Source organism: Sarcophilus harrisii, chromosome 2, assembly GCF_902635505.1.
Source record: "Sarcophilus harrisii chromosome 2, mSarHar1.11, whole genome shotgun sequence".
Classification (NCBI taxonomy): Eukaryota; Metazoa; Chordata; class Mammalia; order Dasyuromorphia; family Dasyuridae; genus Sarcophilus; species Sarcophilus harrisii.
Genome location: NC_045427.1, coordinates 463,536,356 through 463,558,851, shown reverse-complemented (window position 1 = coordinate 463,558,851; position 22,496 = coordinate 463,536,356).

Genomic DNA, 22,496 nt, shown 5'->3' with positions numbered 1-22,496 from the left:
ATAATTTTCATATACCACAATTTATTCAACCATTCTCCAACTGATGGACATCCATACAGTTTCCAGTTTCGGGAGCTCTCAGTTTGAGAACCTTGTGTCTTCTCTGCTCCCCATAGGACTCCATGTATAGAGACCAGTGTGGCTTAAGGAAGATCCAAACAATAATCTTATTGAATATGATTGCTTAATACTTTATAATTTTATATGGGCTTGTGACCAACATATAATACAATGTTGAGATAAATGCTTTTCTGTGTAGGGTAATTTGGAAGCATATTCAATTAAATTAAAGTCACCTGACTGGTAATTAATGGGATCCCAAAACTATGTCCCAAGACATAGGGAGAAAGTGCATAGAGGAAAGACAATTTCTTTCTTTTCCTTCCACTCTGTCTTGTTTTATCCTAAAGGCATAGGAGAGGGAAACTTAAGCTCTTTGAGAACTATAAGCTCTGATAAACCTGTTTTCTAGTGTATTACAAGTGCAATAGGGAAAAGGGGAAAAAGCCTACCATTTAGATATTTTCACTTTCACTTGTTATGGCTAAGACAATTGGCTATCACTTATGATTATCATAATGTTAAAAGCTAACATTGGTAATGTAAGAAACTAAATATCTTATCAAGAATTCCATTGACTATTGATGAATTCAGGAAAGGTTTATTTTACATTCTTGCAAGAATGGGTGCCTAAGTGAGTTGATACACCTTTGAAACTCCAAAGACAGTTTTTTATTCCTATCCTGAAGTATATCCCCCACCTAATTCCAATTGTAAGCCAACTAACTCCAAAAGAAATTAGCAAGGATACAGAAGCAAAGAGATACATTTATCTAGCTTTCTACCATTGACAGAATTATCAGTCAGTAATGAATTGAGGAGTAGTCTATTCAGAATTAGACAGATTGTTGTCCTTAGATTGGGAGTTATGGGAAGTCCCTGAGACAGACTCCAAAACCAGAAGATTTAGGATTTACTGTCTTATTGTTAGAACAAAAGCCTCCCCCTTAAAATAGGGGACCACAAAATCATATTACATCAAAAGTACATAGCCCACATCAACCCTACAGGCAAGAGTAACAGACAGATTCAGTCCCTTTCTGAGGTCCCTGTTCATTCCCCTAAACTTGCTAGGTTTCTTTAGTTTAAAACTTGGTTTACTAAGGATTTGCAAATCTGTTTATCATATAGAAGTGATTTCTAATCATTGGTCTTTACACCAGGATGAGTTTAAAGGGCTAAATTAATTGGTTGTATTTTTCTTTACCAATGTAAGACTATACTCAAACCTTGAGAATTGAACCCACCTGAAGTCTCTGATTTATAAGACTTACTGTTTGAGATAAAATCTCTTTGGAACTTTTCCTGATTGTCTTTGATTTTGAATTCAGGTATGATTTTCTGATGGATCATTAAGTCAGTAACCCACCATTCAAAAGAAATGCCACAAGCTATATAGAGGGATATGATTCTGAACTTTTACAGCTAGAGATTGTTGGGCAAAAGCTAGATGGACAACCTTAGGCTTCCCTTAAGATGCGATCCTTTTCATTCAGTTTTCCTGAGTTTCCTACCTAATTATTCCTGAGTCTGGCTATGAGGTGGTGGAATTGTTACTGCATTCTTGGTTGTCAATTGTAACTCTTACCTGAAGTCAAACAGAGCCAAGAATGTTTTATCCTATTATACTCATATTCCAGCTTTTTCCTCTTATAGCAGCTTTCTATAATCAGAGCAAATGGTCAATAGAAGAAATGAGCACAAGTATGAGCACAATGCAAATATGTAAAATCTTGTTTTCAATCTGCAAATGTATAGTCATTGTATCTTTAAAAATGAGGTAAATGAGCATTTGACCTAGTCATCTACCTGTTACTAGATATATCAGTATGGTTTGGAGAATTCTAAGTACTTAAATATAATAGGAGTAAAGTCAAATTTTACTCTTGTTTCTTTGCCAATTAGAAACCCCATTTGTCCATCATCCTCTCCTCTCAATGTCTAAATACTTTGGCATATGTATCCTTAACCACTCAAGCACTCCTTTTCTACTTATAATGTTATTACCTATCCCCCACCCCACTTTTCATTAAATTTGCTTCTTCTAGACTCTAGTTGATCTTCAATTGATGGTCAATGCTGGCATAAGACAAAATACCAATTGGATGCTGCATTGACCAGCTTCTGGGTCCTCAAGGTCTTTGAATGGGACCTCTAAGAGGAAAGTAACTCTATGCTCAATCTCAGAGGTATCAGTTTCAAAAGAACTTTGTTCTTCACCCCAAAAGATTCACCCCTTTATTTGAGAAAAAATGATGAAATTCTTGGTAGCTAGGTGGGCATTGAGAGAGCCAGAATTACTGTAAACTATCTGGAAGCCTACCTACTCCTTTGTAAGTAGGAAGGAGCATTTAGGAGATTATATGTGGACTTTTTGATTTTGATAAGGCCTTTAAGGTCAATGGACCTTTATTACTGCCCTCCCTCAGGAGGAGATCTCCGATAGGATTACCAGCTGAATTCTTTGCACTGAAAAATCATAATTCCACAGCTGCTGAATCCAATCAGAAAGCCAAGTTATGATGCTATCCCCGCCCCCTGTTATATTTTTCCTATAAAAGAACATACCTGTCCCTCACTAATTTGCTGATGACTTTTTTAGGGTTATTTTGCTAGCTAAGGGTCACATCGATTAATACCTATTAGGATCCTAACTTCTTAGTGTTTCCCTGCCAGTCACTAGTATAATCTTCCACTTGCCATGCCTTATATATCTTCCCCCTTAATGGTGTCTTCTCCCTTAATGGTGTCTTCCCCCTTAATGGTGTCTTCCATGGTTATTTGGTGCAGCTGCCCTGATTGAGAGCTCAAAGTATAAGAGCCCTTTGATCTCCCAGGCGAGATGAATGAGGTGGGAGACTCTCAGAGTATGAAAAGAGCTCCAGTTTATTATGTAGCACAGTCTTGTTGATATATGTTTTTGCAAGCGTGATCAGCCTGTGGACAGTAGACAAACCCCAATCACCATTCAGAGAAGCAGCTCATGGGCTCTGCATATGCATGATTTCTGCCAATGGGAGGAGAGCTGATCCAGCCATTCAGCAGCTCACTCACAGGCGAGGAGGCCCTGTCCAGGCATCCCTGCTCACAAGCCACTGGCTGTGACCCTCAGACCAACACCTATTCCCGTGTCGCACATCACTGCTCCTTGCTCAACAAAGGCGTTTCTGCAACAAGGCAGAAAACTTATTGTGCACCAAAGGTCCAGGTGGCCTCTATACTCCTTTTTGGCAGGGTCCCATACCCTAGCAGTTAATGGTGAGTGCTACTAAGGTAATTGTCTTTCCCCTTGTTAATTGCTAAATGGGTTTTAGTAATCCTTATGGATTTAGCCCACTCTTAGCAGCATTAAAAAAAAAAAAAAAACTTTTCTCCTTGATTTGGAGAATATTTAAGTGTACAAATTCTTTTGAAATAATCTGTGGCACCAGCTTGTAACTCCAATATATTTTGGGTCCAACACTACCTAACACCATCATTTTGGTGCCTCATATGGGGAGTCCAGAAACCCCAATATATATTTTAAATGATGAGTGACAATTCTATAGCACATTGAAATTACATTTTATTATAAAATGTAAACCCCATATCAATCCTACAAGGTAGATAATGGAATAATTACTATTCCCATTTTAGAAATGGATATACTGATGCAAGAAAAAGTACAGCTCACAAAGCTTGGAAAAATCAGAGTCAGAAGACCTGAATTTAAGTCCTGGTGACAAGACCAGTGAATACTCTTGCCAGAGTATAATATTACTGTGGTAATATGTATACTACCATTATATTTACCAGTATAGACAGGAGTCATTGTATTGGCTAGGTCACCCCTGGTTAATCTCCATCAGAGACCAAAAAGTTCTAATCTATATTAAAAATAATCATGGCTAACATTTATATAGCACTTACTATGTACCAGGCACCATCCTAAGCTTTACAGCTATTATCTCATTTTCTCCTCACAACAAGACTGGGAGGAAAGTGCTTTTATTATTTCACTGATGAGAAAACTGAGGCAAACAAGTTAAGCAATTTGCTCAGGGTCCCACTGGTAAATATCTGAGACCACATTTGAACTCAGGTCTTCCTGACTCCAGACCAGGTAATCTATCTACTTCACCACCACTGTGTTAAAGACTTCATAGCTGGCTAAGTTCAATTAAATTCTATATGAATTTATTAAGTGCCTACTAAGTGCCAGACATTTTACTAGACACTTGAGATGGTAAGGACAAAAAGGTAAATAGTCTTGGCTCTCAAAGAGTTTATATTCTACTGGAAGAAAAAAAAATACATACAAATAAATGAATGTAAAATATATGCAAATAAAATGCAATAATATTTTGGGAAGAGTGTTAACAATTAGGAGGGTCAGGAAAAATCTTGATGGCATTTATACTGAGCCTTGAGTGGTACTAGGGAGATGAAGGAGAACCTGTGTAAAGACACAGTTGGGAAGTGGCAAGTTATGCATGGAAAGCAGCAAGTAGACCAGTGTCTACTGGAGTGTATGTAGAGAAGTAATTTAAAATAAGTTTGGAAATATAAGTTGGTGTCCTTTTATGAAGGGTTAAAGGTATTATATGATATCTTGTCCAGAGTTAGAATGGTCAGACTGAAGACTATTGCTCTGAGAGCATAATCTTATTCTTACATTCCTCTTACCTCTTCATTTCCTCATAACATCTGTGTAATCTTTCTCTATTACATTCTCCAAAAGGAGGCCATTTAACTTGATTACTTGTATATTGTATTTCTTTTTCTTTAGGATTACTTAACAGTGGGGGGGAAATCACACTTTTGGGTGCTGCATTAGGAGACTATTCCCCAACCCCCTTTTAAAAACAGTCTAAGCTAAAAGTTCCTGCTGGTGGTCTCTGGATTCATGACAAAGGAGTAAAACACATTTCACTTTTCTGAATTTTCTCTAATAATAAGATAACCTCTGCACATATAGAATGGCTTCTTGAATGTGACTAGAACAAATCCGGAAATCTGACAAGAGATTTGGACATACTCTCCTTGGAGGTCTGTGAAGTTTCACAACCTGGAAAAGATTAAAGTAGCTTATTCAGGGGTCCTCAAACTAAGGCCCGAGGGCCAAATGTGGCAGCTGAGGATGATTATCCCCCTCACCCAGGGCTATGAAGTTTCTTTATTTAAAGGCCCACAAAACAAAGTTTTTGTTTTTACTATAGTCCGGCCCTCCAACAGTCTGAGGGACAGTGAACTGGCCCCTATTTAAAAAGTTTGAGGACCCGTTGTTTCCATCAAAACATGCTGATTCCCAGACAGAGCTATTGAGTTGCAACAGACTGTAATGAGTTAGCATCTTTATGTGTGGCTCAGAATGGTGAATGATCACTATTTAATAAAAAAGCTGGAGATATCTCTAGTTGCAAAACAAAAGTTTATTATACATTCTCACAAAAAGCGGGCGTCCCTTCAGTCAAACAAGCAACTGAAAGGAGAAGGCACCTTCTGGCACAGGTGTGACACTTTAAATAGTCCCTAACCCAAATATCCTTCCCACCACTGACCCTCATCCTCATTGGCTGGGAGTTTTACATTCTAAACATGGGAACTACCCTGGGATTTGAATTTTGGTTAATAGGTACATAGCTGCCCATATTTGATTGAGGTAGGAAGAAAATGATGTCATGGGAGAATAGCAGGAAAGGGAGTTAGGTATGTCCTTGAGTCAATGCCCAAGGACTACCTTCAGGCCCACTCCAACTCTAAAGCCTTACTTGATTTTCACAACTGTCTTGAGAGATCTCACTCCATTTCATTCATTTATATATTCATATATTCTTCATGCTTATCTTGATACCAAAGGGGGGGGGTGGAAATCAATCTTTCTAGTTACCTTTTCTCTTTCCTCAACCCTGGTAAGTGGCTTTTGCTTTACTTGCTTTGTAAGCATCACATCTATAATTTGGACAGAGCCTTCAGTCATGATTGCTCCAAACAGCATAAAATCCTTATATCAGGAAGAACTGGAAGTGTCACCCAGTCCTTTTGCCTGCCTTCAAAAAGAATTGACCCTATGAATAGATTTATGTATCTAAATGAATATATTTTACAATGCACTTTGGATTAATTGATTTCATGGAGTTGAGCTGGAGAAGACCCTAAAAGGTCACCAAGTACAATCCTCTTTTTTGCCATAGAGGAAACTCAAGCTTAAAGACACTTTATCAAAAGACACACAGGATTGAATTCATAGAATGGAGACTCAAATTGGTGGAGATTGGATTCCCTGAGTCAAAATTCAGGTTTTTTTTGGTTTATTACCACAATATAGATCTCTTCAAATAAACAAATGTTTCTTAAACATCCACCTTGTTCAAGTCACTTAACACCTCTAAACCACTTTGTGCATTAGATCTTAAAAGAAATATACATAAATCCTGTTCTCCAAAATCCTTCAGGCTACTGGAAGAAATTTTCTTTCTTTCTTTATTATAAAGAATTATAATAAAATTTCAATAATTTTATTTAATTGAAATTTTAAAAAAGCAATCCTAAAAATTTGAGGAAAGAAGAATCATTATCATTTCCTCAAAATGTCATCTGATATTGTGCTCCTTTTCACAGCCAAACTCTTAGGGAAAAAATTCTTCTATATTCAATTGCCTCTACCTTGTCACCTTCTGCTCATGATCTAAGTACTAATTTCAGAGGCCTTTCTTACTGCTTGTTTCTCATTCATCATATTTATCAACTATGCTTCTCAGCTTTACATTTTATGCGAATTTAATAGGTGTGCTACCTATTTATAAGTATAGTATACTTTATCATGTTGAGAACCATGACAAATAGTAGTATAGTGTAGTAGAAAGAGTGTCAGGCTGGAAGTCAGGATACCTGAGTTCAAATTCCATCTTTGATAGTTATTAGCTGTATGACTTTAATCAAGTCAACTTCTCTAACACTTTATTTCCTCTGGTTCCTAGATTTTGAGCAGAGAACAGGGTAGGGAGATAGCTACATCTCAGAGAAGTGGTCGGGTTGGAGAACATTGATTTTGAAGCCGCCAACCTAGAAGAAACAATTGATGATGTAGGAGTAGATGAATTTCTTAGAGAAAGTGTAGGAAAAATACAGGAGGGGGCTAAGTGGAGAACTTTGGACAGTAAAAAGAAGAGGAATCAGTGAAAACTAAGGGGTAGTCAGAAGAAAAGCCAGAGGGAAGAAATATCACAAAAGGCAAGAGAAAACATAGTATCAAAATGGAATAGATGAAAGGAGTATAAAATTCCAAAAACAGGTCAAAGAAAGTAAGAACTGAACCTATTGGATAAAATCAAAATGAGGTCATACTGCATAAATTAATTGCAAGGTTTCTGGGTGACTTTGGAGAGAGCAATTTCAGTGAAGTGTTGAGGCTAGATGTCACATAGTAGTAAAAAGGTGGGAAATTACTGGGCAGTGAGTAATTGAAGTACAAAGGACTGGCTACTCTAAATCTGGCACTGAAGGAGTACAAATCATAGAATGATAAGTTTGAGGGAGTAATGAGGTCAAGAAAAATTTTCTTTTTAGGCTTTTGGTCATTCTAGCATCTAATAAACCCTTACTAGCACAATGGTCATGACTTTGCACAGCCCTCCCTCATTTCATTTGCAATTCATGGTGTCACTTTCCTGATGTCATGGTACTCTTCAAGAATGAAGGGCAAACAACAACAATTAGAACAATATTTTCTAAACTTCAAACCTGCATTTTACATGCAAATTCTTTTTGTTCTACCCTCAGTGGAGAGAGAGAAGAAAGGTGGTCGCAAAATTTTAACATGGTTTTCAGAAAAGTGCAATTCACCATTGAAAGGAATCCTTATCCTAAGAACTTCTTTTTGCATTCTGAGCAAAAACATCCAGTTCTAGGTTCCAGTCCTAATCTTTTCCTCAATTTCCATGAGTCTATCTGCTAACAATCGACTCATGAAAGTATAGTATGGGAAGAAAGGAAGAAAGAGAGAGGAGTATTTATTTTAATTACTGACTTCTCTCACCTCAAGAGTGCTGCTTTCTGAATTAGAATGGATTTCCTTTTGTCAGGAATTAAATACGTCTGTAAACAAAATAAAAAGTGAAAATTTTACAAAGGCAAGCAAATACTACTTTGATATGTGAGGAGGCTACTTAAGTCACCTATCCCTTAGCAAGGAATCTAAAAAGCAGGGGTTTCCAGTGCCAACACAAGAATTCAGAAATGTTCATCCAAAAATTAGGCTCCACAATTACAATATTTTCATGCTTCATTCAATTCAATCTAATCAACTCAATTAGACAAACATTTATTAGGTACTACATATATGAAAGGAACTTTCACAGGTATAAAATATATAGAGTTGAAAAAAACAATTCCTGCCCTCAAAAAGCTTACATTCTACCCAGAGAATACAAGAACCAGAAAGAAAGAAATATAACAGTAAAGTGTAATGGGATAAAGAAGAAATCCAAATGAAGCATCACAGGAAAATTTGAAGAAAAACAGGTCAAAAAATCAGGGAAGACTTCATGAAAAAAGACAGTATCTGAATAAAATCTTAATGAAAATAAATATTTTAAGAGGTCAAAATAACATCCGAAGTACAAAGATGATCAGTGTGAATGCACATAGATGAGAAAAGCCTCATAGATGAGAAATGGCAGGTAGAATTTGGAGATCTAAAAATTCTGGAACAAAGAGCATATGAAAAGGAACAACATGAAATAAGACTTAAAAAAAAAAAAAGGAAATAGTTTGTGTATGAGCTTAAATGCCAGGCTAAGGAGCTTGAATACTATCTTATAAGTAACAAGGAGTTACTAAAGTTTTCTAAATAGCAGAGTGACAATCAGGTCTGAATATTAAGGAAATGATTTTACTGTATGAAAGATGGATCGAAGAAGAGAGAGACTGGAGGTAGAGAGATGAATTAGAAGGCTATTAGGAGTTACGATCCAGACAAGAATTTGGAACTGTTAATAAAATGCATATATAGTTTGACACTGCAATATGTTTATAAAGATACATAGCTTTGCACATATATGCTGTTGTTTGGCCTTTGTTCTTGAAGAGGACCATGACATCAGGGAGGTGATATCATGACATGCAATGAATTGGATTTAAGTGTGGGAGGGCTGTGCAGAGTCACCTGTCTCACTTTCCCCTCCAGAGCCATCTGGATCCAATGGCCAGATATAGATCAAGACAACTGGAAATGTCCTTGGATGATGTGCATATATGTACATACATACACATGTGCGAATATAGACATACTTTCTTTTAACTATCATAACCGATGAGCATCCACTTTGCTTCCAAATCTTGCTACAATGAAAAGTGCTCCTATAAATATCTTTATATATATATATATAGTTCCTTTTCCATGGTCTTCAGCTGGAAAATGAGGAAAAAAAACATCTATAGGTATAAAATATTTACAGCAGCACTTTTTATTGTGTCAAAGAACTGAAAACAGAGTGAGTCCTCATCAGTTGGGGAATGAATGAACAAACTATGATATTTGAATGTAATGAAATATTATTGTATACTACAAATGATAGATATGACAAATTCAGAGAAACATGGAAAGAATTATATGAATTGATACAAAATGAAATGAGCAGAATTAGAAGAATTTACATGTTGACCATAATAATAAAAAGGAAAATGCCTGTAAGAGACTTCAGGACTTTAGAATGATGATGATACATGCAACCCATCTTTTGGTGAAGAGGTAATGATTTAAATGAGCAAACTCTACTTAACAGGTGCAGGAAAGAAAATGTCTTTAGCAGAAAAGTGAATACTTAAGTACTGATAGAGAAAGGAAGAAAGAGAAGAAAAAATTAAATATTTTAAAAGACATAGAAGAAAACAAGTTAAAAGTAGACATAAACAAGGCAATTCTGTTACCATGCTAATTTAATATGTACTTTAAATATAAACTATATATAACTGAAATTCATATTTTCAAACAAAACCCTCTTATTCTTTTATGTTGAAATGCTCATGCTCACTGTTGTTATTCAGTCATTTTTCAGTCCTGTCTGACTTTCTGTGATCCCATCTGAAGTTTCCTTGACAAAGATACAAGAGTGTTTTACCATTTTCTTCTTATCTCATTTTATAGATGAAGAAATGGAAGACAAGTTTACATGACTTATCTAGGATGACATTCTGAGGACAGATTTCAATTCATGAAGATGATTCTTCCTTGCTCCAGACCCAGCATTCTTATCTACTGCGTACCACCTAGTACTCTCAAAGTTAATATAATAAAAATGACAATTCTATTTAATCTACTTATTCACAGACATAGTAATCAAATTGTCAAGAAATTATAGAGCTAGAAAAAATAATAACAAAATTCATCTGGAAAAACAAAAGGATTTCAAGGAAACAAACAGAAAAAAAAAAAAAGGCAAAGGAAGGTGATCTAGCTCTACCAGACCTAAAACTGTATTATAAAGTGGCAGTTGTCAAAACCATTTGATACTGCCTAAGAAAGAGAATAGTCTATCAGTGGACAGGTTAGGTTCAGAAGATACAATTAACAATGACTATAGTAATTTAGTGTTTGATAAACCCAAAGACTCAAGCTCCTATTGACTATCTTACAAAAATTGCTGGGAAAACTGGAAAAGTGGCAGAAACTAAACATTAACCAACACCTAACATCCTCTGTTTAGATAAGATCGAAATGGATTCATAATTTAGGCTCAAAGGCTGACACTATAAGCAAATTGGGAGAGCAAAGGATAATTTACCTGTCAGATCTTTGGAGAAGCAAGGAATTTATGGACAAAGAACTAGACAACATTATGAAATGCAAAATGGATACTTTTGATTGCATTAAATTAAAATGGTTTTGCATAAACAAAACCAACATGGCCAAAATTAGAAGGAAAACAGAAAGTTGGGGGGAATTTTTATATTCATTATTTCTGGTAAAAGCTTCATTTCTAAAATATATTGAGAATTGATTCATTAATAAGAATACAAGCTCTTCCCCAATTGATAGTCAAAAGATATGAACAATTTTCAGACAATGAAATTAAAGTAATTCTAATTATATGAAAAAATTCTCTAAATTATTATTAACAAGAGAAATGCAAATTAAAACAACTCTAAGGTACCATTTCATACCTCTCAGAGTGGCTAAGATGACAAAAAAAAATAATGATGAATGTTGGAGGGGATATGGGAAAACTGCGACACTAATACATTGTTGGTGGAGTTGTGAACTGATCCAACCATGCTGAAGAGAAATTTGAAACTATGCCCAAAGGATTATCAAACTGTATATATCCTTGATTCAGCCATGTCTCTACTGTGTCTGTATCCCAAAGAGATCATAAAAAAAGGAAAAGAACTCACATGTGCAAAAAAGTTTGTAGCAGCCCTTTTTGTAATGACAAGGAAATAAAAATTGAGTGGATGTCCATCAGCTGGGGAATGGCTGAATAAGTGATGGCATATGAATGTAATGGAATATTATTATCCCGTAATAAATGATGAGCAGGTTAATTTCAAAAAAGCCTGGAAAGACTTACATAAACTGATGCAGAGGGAAGTGAGCAGACTGAAGAGAACATTGTTCACAGTAACCACAAGATTATATGAAGATCAATGGTGTTGAACTTGACTCTTTTCAAAAAGGAGGTGATTCAAGGCAATTCCAATAGACTTGGAATGGAAAGTGCTATCTGCATCCAGAGAGAAAGCTATGGATTCAATGTATAGCATTTTGTTGTTGTTGTTTCTTTCTCATAGATTTTTCCCTTTGGGGTTTGATTTTTCTTGCACAGCATGATAAATATTAAAATAAATTTAGAAGGATTGCCCATGTTTAACCTATAATCATATTGTTTTCTGTCCTGAGGAGGAGAAGGGAGGAAGGAGAAAGAAAAATTTGGAATGTAAGGTTTTGCAAAGGTGATTGTTGAAAACTATTTTGCATGTATTTGGAAAAGTAAAATATTATTTTGAAAAAGAATACAAGTCATTGCCCAGTTAATAAATGGACAAAGGATATGAGCAGGCAGTTTTCAGATGAAGATATCAAAGTTATATGTACTCCTATGAAAAAATGCTCTAAATCACTAGTGATTAGAGAAATGCAAATTAAAATAACTCTGAAATAGCACTTCACATTTATCAGACTGGCTAATATGACAGTAAAGAAAAATGATAAATATTGGAGATGTGGGAAAATTGGAATGCTAATGCATGAATCCAGCAATTTGGAATAATGCCCAAAAGCCAATCAAACTGTGCATACCTTTTGATCCAATAATACCATTGCTGAGTTTGTAACTCAAATAGCTCATTAAAAAGGGGAAAGGAATGACATGTATAAAAATATTTTTAGTAGCTCTTTTTTTTTTTTGTGGTGGCAAAGAATTGGAAATTGAGGGAATGTCCAACAATTGGAGAATGGCTAATTTGTGGTATATGAATGCAATGGAATAGTATTGTTCTATAAGAAATGTTGAACAGGCTGGTTTCAGAAAAACCTGGAAAGACTTACATAAATTAATGCTGAATGAAGTGAGCAGAACTAGAACATTGTATATAGTAATAGTAATATTGTACAATGATCAACTGTAGTAGACTTAGCTCTTCTCAGCAATACAATGATCGAAGACAAGACTCATGATGTAAAATGCTATTCACATCCAGAGAAAGAACTGATGGGTTCTGAATGCAAATCAAAATACATTTTCACTTTGCTGTTGTTTTTTCACTATTTCTCCCTTTTTTTCTGATTTTTCTTTCACAACAGGATTAATATGGAAATGTTTTTTTAATATTTTTATTAAAGCTTGAGCATATGCATGGGTAATTTTTCCAACATTGACCCTTGCATAACTTTTTGTTGCAAATTTTCTCCTTCTTCCCCCACCCCTTCCCCTATCTGGCAGATAGTTCAACACATGTTAAATATGTTGAAATACATATTAGATCCAATATATGTATACATATTTATATAGTTATCTGGTTGCACAAGAAAAATCACATCAAGAAGGAAGAAAAAGAAAAATTGAGGAAAAATGCAAGCAAATAACAGCAGAGAAAGTGAGAATGTTATGTTGTGTTCTACTGTCTGTTCTCATAGTTTTCTCTCTGGGTATAAATGGGTTCTCTTCTTTTTTATTATTATTATTACTTTTTATTGACAGAACATATGCATGGATAATTTTTTACAACATTATCCCTTGCACTCACTTCTATTCCAACTTTTCCCTTCCCTCCCTCCACCCCCTACCCTAGATGGCAGGCAGTCTTATATATGTTAAATATGTTATAGTATATCCTAGATACAATATATGTATGCAGATTGTACAGTTTTCTTGTTGCACAAGAAGAATTGGATTCAGAAGGTAAAAATGACTTGAGAAGGAAAACAATAAATGCAAACAGATCACACTCATTTCCTAGCTTCTTTGGTTGTAGCTGATTCTGTCCATCATTTGGAACTGAATTAGATTTCTTTGTTGAAGATATCCACTTCCTAGATGGTTCTCTTCATCATTACACAAGTGGAACTGGTTTGAATCATCTCAATGTTGAAGAGAGTTATGTCCATCAGAATTGATCATCATATGGTCCACTGATCAACTAGTCTATTTCTTAGCCAGTACCAAATGGTTTTGATGATCACTGCTTTATAATATAGTTTTAGATCTGGTACAACTAGGCTACCTTCATCAGTTTTTCTCTTCATTAATTGCTTTGAAATTCTTGACTTCTTGTTCTTCCTGTTGTTATTTTTTCTAGCTCAGTAAAATAGTTTCTTGGGAGTTTGATTGGCATAGCACTAAATAAATAGATTAATTTAAGGAGTATTGTTATCTTTATTATATTTTCTCGATCTATCCACAAGCATGTGATATTTTTCCAATTGCTTAAATATGACTTTATTTGTGTGGAAAGTATTTTGTAGTTCTGCTTATATAATTCCTGACTTTCCCTTGGCAGATAAATTTCCAAATATTTTATATTATCAACACTTATTTTAAATGGAATTTCTCTTTGTATCTCTTGCTGTTGGATTTTGTTAGTGAAGTATAAGAATGCTGATGATTTATGCGGATTTATTTTGTATCCTGCAACTTTGCTAAAGTTGTGGATTTTTTCTAAGTTGATTTTCTGGAGTTTTCTAAGTATACCATCATACTGCAAAGAGTGATAAATTGGTTTCCTCATTACTTACTCTAATTCCTTTAATCTCTTTTCTTCCCTTATTGCCAAAGCTAGCATTTCTAATACAATACTGAACAGCAATGGTGATAGTTGGCAACCTTGTTTCACCCCTGATCTTATTGGGAATGGTTCTAGTTTATCCCCATTACATACAATGCTTGCTGATGCTTTTAAATAGATGCTACTGACTATTTTAAGGAAAAGTCTATTTATTCCTATACTCTCTAGTGTTTTTAATAGGAATGGGTATTGGATTTTATCAAATGCTTTTTCTGCATCTATTGAGATAATCATATGGTTTTTGTTAATTTGATTATTGATATAGTCAATTATGCTAATAGTTTTCCTAATATTGAACCAGCCCTACATTCCTGGTATAAATCCTATTGGTTATGGTGTATTATCCTGGGGATGATTATCTGTAATCTCTTTGCTAATTTCTTGTTTAAGATTTTTGCATCAATATTCACTGGGGAGATTGGTCTATAATTTTCTTTCTCTGTTTTCATCCTACTTGTTTTAGGTATCAGTACCATGTCTGTGTCATAAAAGGAATTTGGTAGGAGTAATATGAAAATATGTTTAACATGATTGCAAATGTATAATCTATATCATATTGGGGAAAGGGAACAGGAGGAAGTAAGGGAGAAAAATTTGGAACTCAAAACCTTATTTAAAAAATGAATGCTTAAAACTATCTTTATATATAATTTAAAAAATAAAGTATTTTTAAAAAAGAGAGGAAAAGAAAAGAAATTGAAGTTCTGGAGAAATTAAGTAACTTAACATCCCATATTGAATAAGTGTGAGAACTGAGGTTTAAATGCAGGACCTCTTTCTTTAAATCCAGCCCTTATTCTGAAATCTGCTGTCTTGTCATATTTAAGGTTGCAAACATTGGTGTATAATGTAGTCAGAACCTCAGAAAATATTGAAGTTGAGAGAAGGGACAAGTTAGAAAAGATGGTGAATTCAATTTGAGATTTGTTGAAAATTACCATAAACCAAGAGTTTACCCATGCCATTTAATATAAATGTCCCTCATCTTTCTTCTTCATAATATGTTAACATTTATACAGCATTTTAAGGTTCACAAAATGCTTGACGTTCATCTAATTTGATTCTTATGACAACCTATGAAGTAGATGCTCTTAGTAACCCGATTTTACAGATGGAGTATTTGAGACTTAGAAACATTACATGACTTGCCCAGGATCATACAGGTAATAACTGTCTAAGCTAGGATTTGAACTCAGGTCTTCCTAATTCCAAATCCAATGATCTTGTTATGCTAAAATGTCTTTTTATCAATAGGAATCCTATCATTCCTCTCTCTTTAAAAAAAATTAGTCATGCTGTATGTGCACGAATGTTTGTGGCAGCCCTCTTTGTAGTGGCTAGAAACTGGAAACTGAGTGGATGCCCATCAGTTGGAGAATGGCTGAATATATTGTGGTATATGAATATTATGGAATATTATTGTTCTGTAAGAAATGACCAACAGGATGATTTCAGAAAGGCCTGGAGAGACTTACACGAACTGATGCTGAGTGAAATGAGCAGGACCAGGAGATCATTATATACTTCAACAACAATACTATATGATGACTAGTTCTGATGGACCTGGCCATCCTCAGCAAGGAGATCAACCAAATCATTTCCAATGGAGCAGTAATGAACTGAACCAGCTACGCCCAGAGAAAGAACTCTGGGTGATGACTAAAAACCATTACATTGAATTCCCAATCCCTATATTTATGCCCACCTGCAGTTTTGATTTCCTTCACAAGCTAATTGTACAATATTTCAGAGTCTGATTCTTTTTGTACAGCAAAATAACGTTTTGGTCATGTATACTTATTGTGTATCTAATTTATATTTTAATATATTTAACATCTACTGGTCATCCTGCCATCTGGGGGAGGAGGTAGGGGGGTAAAAGGTGAAAAATTGGAACAAGAGGTTTGGCAATTGTTAATGCTGTAAAGTTACCCATACATATAACCTGTAAATAAAAGGCTATTAAATTAAAAAAAAAAAAAGTAATTTAACCCTGATTGCTTGGCCAAAAATAAATAAATAAATAAAAGAAAAAAAATTAGTCATGACTATTGTGTTTACATCACATTTAATTCTGAATATACTTCCCCCCTCATCAATGAATCTTTCTTTGTAACAATGATTAAAGAAAAAAATTGATAAGACCAACTAATACCATATACAATATTATACTTATATACAATATTGAATAAATGAATAGATAGAAAAGCATTTATTAAGTACAAATTATGTACCAAACAATATGTTAAGTACTGGAGGTATAAATGTAAAAACAAAGATAACCTTTGCCCTTAATAAGGGAAGATGACATATAGGGAGAAAAATGGTGTCCATAGGAGAGGATTTAGTCCCTCCTTTGCATTGAAGGGAAGGAGATGAATTTTTAAAACTTTTTGGGGGGGCCAAAGTTGGCTGTTATACAACATTTGGCTTCATTTTATTATTCTTTTTGTTTATTTGGTAGCCATCATTATGTAAACTCTTATTCTGTTTATTTTTTTGATATATTTTGTATCAGTTAATTTTTAGTCTGATAACTCTGAATTTTTCATATTAGTCCATTCTTATGATGCAAAAATATTCTATTTCATTCATATACTACAATTTCTTTAGTCATTCTTAAATGTAAAGTGGGAAATAAGCTGAATTTGAAGACAGAAATCCTGGATTCAAATCTCAGCTTTACCATTTACTACCTGAGTAACACTATACTAATCACTAAACAGCTCTGGGCCTTTAGTTTCTTTATCTTTAAAGTGATTAAGTTGAGCTAGAAGACTTCCCAGCCATAAATTTATAATCTTAGAATCCAGGACTAGAACTCAGATCTACCAGCTCCCATTCCAGCTCACTTTCTACTATGCTAATCTGTCTCTTTAAGTAATTTGCTCTCAATTTCAAGGTACAGACCCACTTGAATCAAAGTTGGAAAAGCCAAATAGTTCACACTGAGAGTTGAAGATCTAAGTAAGAGATCTAAGATGATCTCTGTCCCTCAAAGCTGTCTTTGTAAATTTGGACAATGTAAGAAAATGGAAGGAAAGACAAAAGGCTATATCTGTATACAAAAAGGATGGATTTCCAGAAAAAAACAAAACCCCAAATCCAAAACTAGATTCTCACATTGTTCAACAATACAAAATTCCAGCATCTAAAATAGAATCCTTTTAAAAAAATCTCCAAGATGTAGATATTCATGGACTTGAAGACTTTACCTTTGAAGTGGTAAAGTGAGAAATGGAACTGAAATGGACAAAAGACTGGCTCCCTCATCCCTGGGTCAAGGGGCCTCAGATTTATAGGAAAAGGTTGCTTAAACTAAATTAAGGGAAGTGTTATGTTCAGACAGAATGCTTGCCTAACAATGTCAAACATCCTGTAAGCTCCCCAGCATCCCCCTTCTCAAGCGAGAAGTCGAGTCACTGTTGTAACCACAAGGTAAAACAGGAATTGCCTATAAGCCTGTCTCTATTTGGGTTCGAGGGAGTACTCTACTGAGAGTCAGTCCCATTCCGACCAGTAAATAAACAATAAATGGTTTCTAAATTACTAACACCTTGGCTGTCCTGAATTTTATTGCCTGGGCTATTTCAGAACCATATAAGGAGAAACAGGTAAGCCAATCTGTTTTGCTCTGACTTCATTTTCCTCACAGGTGAAACTGGAGTTTTCTTTAATAGTAATTCCTAGGCCAAGAAAATAGGGAAAGTGGTGCCTATTTGTGGGTGTAGTCATGTCCAACTTGTTGTGATCCCACTTGGGGATCATTTAACCATTTAAAGATGTTGGTTTGTTGTTTCTTCCTCCCACTCTATTTGCAGATGAGGACACTCAGGCTAATAGGATTATGTGATTTGTTCAGGGTCACATAACTAATAAGTGTTTAAGGCTAGATTTGAACTCAGGAAAATGACCCTTCCTGACTTCAGATTCAGACTACACAACTGAACTATCCCCACATAGTTGTAAGGGGATAAAAATAAATATCCAGGTAACTGCAAATCATAATCCAAGTTCCATAATGAATCAGGATGTGATAAAATAAACAATATTGTCCTACTATTGAACACTAATTGTACAATAATGAGTATTTCATTATGTATATATAATGAGTATTTCAGCATAATGGATCAAATTCTGAAGAACATAAAAAAGATGTATTTGAATTCATACTTGGAGAGTTATCAGATTACTAAAGGTTTTCCCAAAGATGGAAAATTTATAAGTTTTGTGTATTTCTGAAAAATTTCTTAACACAGTTGTGTTTGAAAAAAATATGTTAAAAATAAAACTGGAAAGTTGATTTCTAGTTCCAATTCTGTCACATTAATTGTGTGTATTTCCATCTCCAGTTATCTGACTCAGATGGTTCTGAATGAGAAAGTGAGTCAGTGGACCCTGCATAGTCTTCCCTCACTTTAATCCAATTTTCACTTGCAGGTCAAGGCACCATTTCCCTGACATTACTGTCCTCTTCAAAAACAAGGGACAAACAATAACAATAATCTGCACTTCTATTTTAATTTCTGTAAAATTTGAGAGCTGGACTACATGTTTCCTAAATATCAGCTCTATCATTCTGTGATTAAATCTGATTAAATATGAGAGCCTCTTAATATTCTCGCTGGTGCTCAAAATTAGTTTTGCAAACAAACTCTTTAGTGCTCCAAATCAAACCTTACAAGTGTCTATGTTTAAGACACATCACTCAAGCTTGGAATATCTCCTTCCTCATCTCTGAGACCCTTGTTTCACCTAAAATCCCACCCTGTAAAGAAGTCTTTCTATCTCCCTCCCCTTGATTCTAGAGCCTTTCTTTTATTTGTAACTTACAATTTATGCTGCTCATAGCTTATTTGTATATGATTGTTGGCATGTTGTTTCCCCCCATTCTGTTGTAAGCTATTTGAGAATAGAAACTTTCTTTTGTCTTGCTGTATAATCCCAGAAGTTAGTGTAATGCCTGGCATATAGTAGGCACTTAATAAAGGTTAGTTGACTGACTGACCATTGTAGCATGAAGAATGCTTATTGTTTAGTCATTTTCAGTCATGTGCAACATTTCACATGACCCTTTCTGGGGTTTTCTTGGCAAAAATGCTGAGGTAGTTTGCCATTTCTTTCTCCAACCCATTTTGCAGATGAGGAAACTGAGGTGAAGAGGTATAAGGGATTTACCCAGTGTTATAATGCCAGTAAGCATCTGAGGCTGCATTTCAAATCAAGTATTCCTGACTCTAAATCCAGCACTCTATTCACTGCACCACTTAGCTGCCCATGAAGGTTGAAAATAACTCCATATAGATTTTTCTTTACAACAGCAAAGCACTTAAATTTCTCTGGGCTTCAGTTTCCTCATCTGTAAATGGAATTAATATTTTTAGCAACTCCGTCACTTGGCCAATGTATGGATCAAATAAGATAATATCTGTTTAAAAAAAACACATTTTATAAAGAAAAAAGCATTATACAAATGTCAACTGCTAGCATTATTAGCTACTTAGGACCAATATTTAAATCATTTCATGTTCTCAGAGGAGGCAGGGAATTCACTGGGAAGAAACCAGTATGGGATTTAATATTTACACACAAAGTAGATAACTGAAAGATCACAATTCTATAAGGTTTTTCAAGGTTTTAGCAAGAGGGGAAAAAAATTCACACAAACACGTGTATGATAGATAGTGGTTTGTTTGAAGTCAAGAAAGATATTATCAGTCTGGATAAAGAAAAATAGAAACACTGTGACCAATTTATTGTTATACATTAGTCATTTACACACCCTCTTCATCTGCTGTGATCACAGGCTTCTCTGCTAAGTGACTTGCTTGGTTTTGACATCCCAAGAATTCCATAGTCTTAATGCCACAGACCAAACTCACAGGTAACAATTTCCTTTTCCAGATTTTTCCCACCCCAAATTTTGCTCAGCCAAAAACTCTTTAGCAATAGAGTAATCAACCCAAAATATGCAACCTGTTGTCTCTTCCACTCTCTGCTTTAATTAAAATGTAGCAATCATCCAATTACACTGCATACCTTCTCAAGCTTCTTCAGGATTAAGTCTCTGAAAACCAAAGGGAAAGATCATGTTGGAGAAAGAGACCTTGGGTTTCGGTGGAGGTAGCCATATACACCTAATTTGCTCCCAGGTAAACTATTGAGTGAAAATGAAATTGAGTATTTAATATTCTTTTTTGTCTTCTATTGTATAGAGAGATTCAGTATAAGAAAAACAAAAACAAAAAACTTCAAAGTATTGAAATAACATGCATCACCTAAATGTTTCACTTTTATTTCAAATATTAGTCATTTAGATTCCCAAGATTATGCCCATGACCAAATTGTAACTCTTAAACCCCTTCCAGATGATTACATCCTTACTGTACAAAGTCATGGAATCCTTGACAGAAAAACAGCTTGCCACACTATGTAAGATATTCTCAAGAAAGTCAATGTATTCCATTCGAAGTCATACCTCTAAAAAAAAATTCCCCACAGAAAATCTGAACCCAAAATACTCTTCATAAAGCAGAGATAAGTTGCTATTTCACAATTATTTTTATAACAGGAATTGAGAGCTAGGCAGTCCAGGCCTTGAAAATTTGAAGACTTTAGTTCAGGTATCTCTCTATTCCCTACATCTAATTTTTCTCTTCCTTGCCCCTATCCCATGCTGAAATAATTATAGAGTTTTGCATCCATAGCAATTAGTAGAATATAATCTTCTTGAGGGAGTATTTATAAGTCTAAATGATTGTTGTGTGATTTTTAAAAAATTAGAAATCATAGACTCACAGCTAGAAGAAACAGTTAATCTAGTTAATCTAATACCATCATTTTATAGGGCAGTGGTTTATTAACCAAGGTTCTCTATCCTTGGAAATCCAGGAAGAAGTCATTTTACATAGTAAACAAGTAAGCCTTCAAGCAAAGCCTGAGTGACAAAGTGTTAAGGATGTCACAGAAAGAAATCAAGTTTGTGTAGGGATTGAACTAGATGACCTCTTAGGTATTTTTCAACTCTGAAATTCTATGCTTCAATCAAGTCACAATTACCACCAGAAATTACCATCTGAGCAAAAAATGACCTCTGACCAGAAGAATGTACTGGTCTGATTCCTATGCCACTGAAGTGCAGTGGCAGAGGAACTAGGGAGTTCTAAATAGCAATTCACTTTGATTAAAGTTCCTTTCTAGGCCACCACACTCTCTAAAATACTAACCTTCAGCACAGGGTGAGTTAGAAGGTTTCCTATTTCAATTATCCACCCCCCAAGGTTAGCCATCTGCTGTATCTGATTGGGGAACCAAGGCATGATTAGCTCCGTGTGACATCACCTTCCCATTTCTTCAGAAGTCTATGAAGAGAAGTGCCTGCCTCTCTGGAGTGATTTTAGAAACAAGATGTTTGCTTTGTGTCATCTGAACATAAAATGAACAGAAGGATTGAATAAAGAGAGAAATTCTTATCTATATAAACATACATGCATATATATGTCTATTATATATGGATATGTGCATATCCATAAAATATATAATCATATCTATACATATATAATCTTGTGAATGTATAAGTATGTGTATATCTATAGAGAGACTCCAGAGACATCTTCCTTGAAAGCTCAAGATTTTATCACAAAAAAAAAATTAGGCCAAAAATGAGAAATTGACCGAATGCAGCTATTATTTTAAAAATACAGCCAGACCAAATGATGCCTTTATGAGATATGAGTCCCTTTGGTGAGTTAGAAAGTAAACAAATGGGAGAGATAAATAGTGGCAATCCACATTCCCTATGTATCCTTTAAAAGTCAGTCCAAAGAGAAATAGGAAGTGAAAATTCAATTTCTTGAGACATGTAGAAAATGCAAGTTCAAGAAGAGGCAGACAGAAGCAGAAGCCTCACTGGATTAGAAGTCTAGGTATAGGCAGCTGACATAACATAAGTATCCAGGACTCTAGGATTGAGGTGGTTTGAGCCAATTAAATATGAGATTATTAGAAGAGATATTGTATTGCTGAACCTAGCTTTGTCCTTTTAATACAGATTCCCAGGCAATGCTTTCTATAACTTCTTTCTCCTCTTGAGTTCTTTCATTGGAAACTAAAACCTTTCCCTATGGGCACAGAGAAAGTCTGTTTACCTTTGTTTTAGACATTTACTTGTTCTT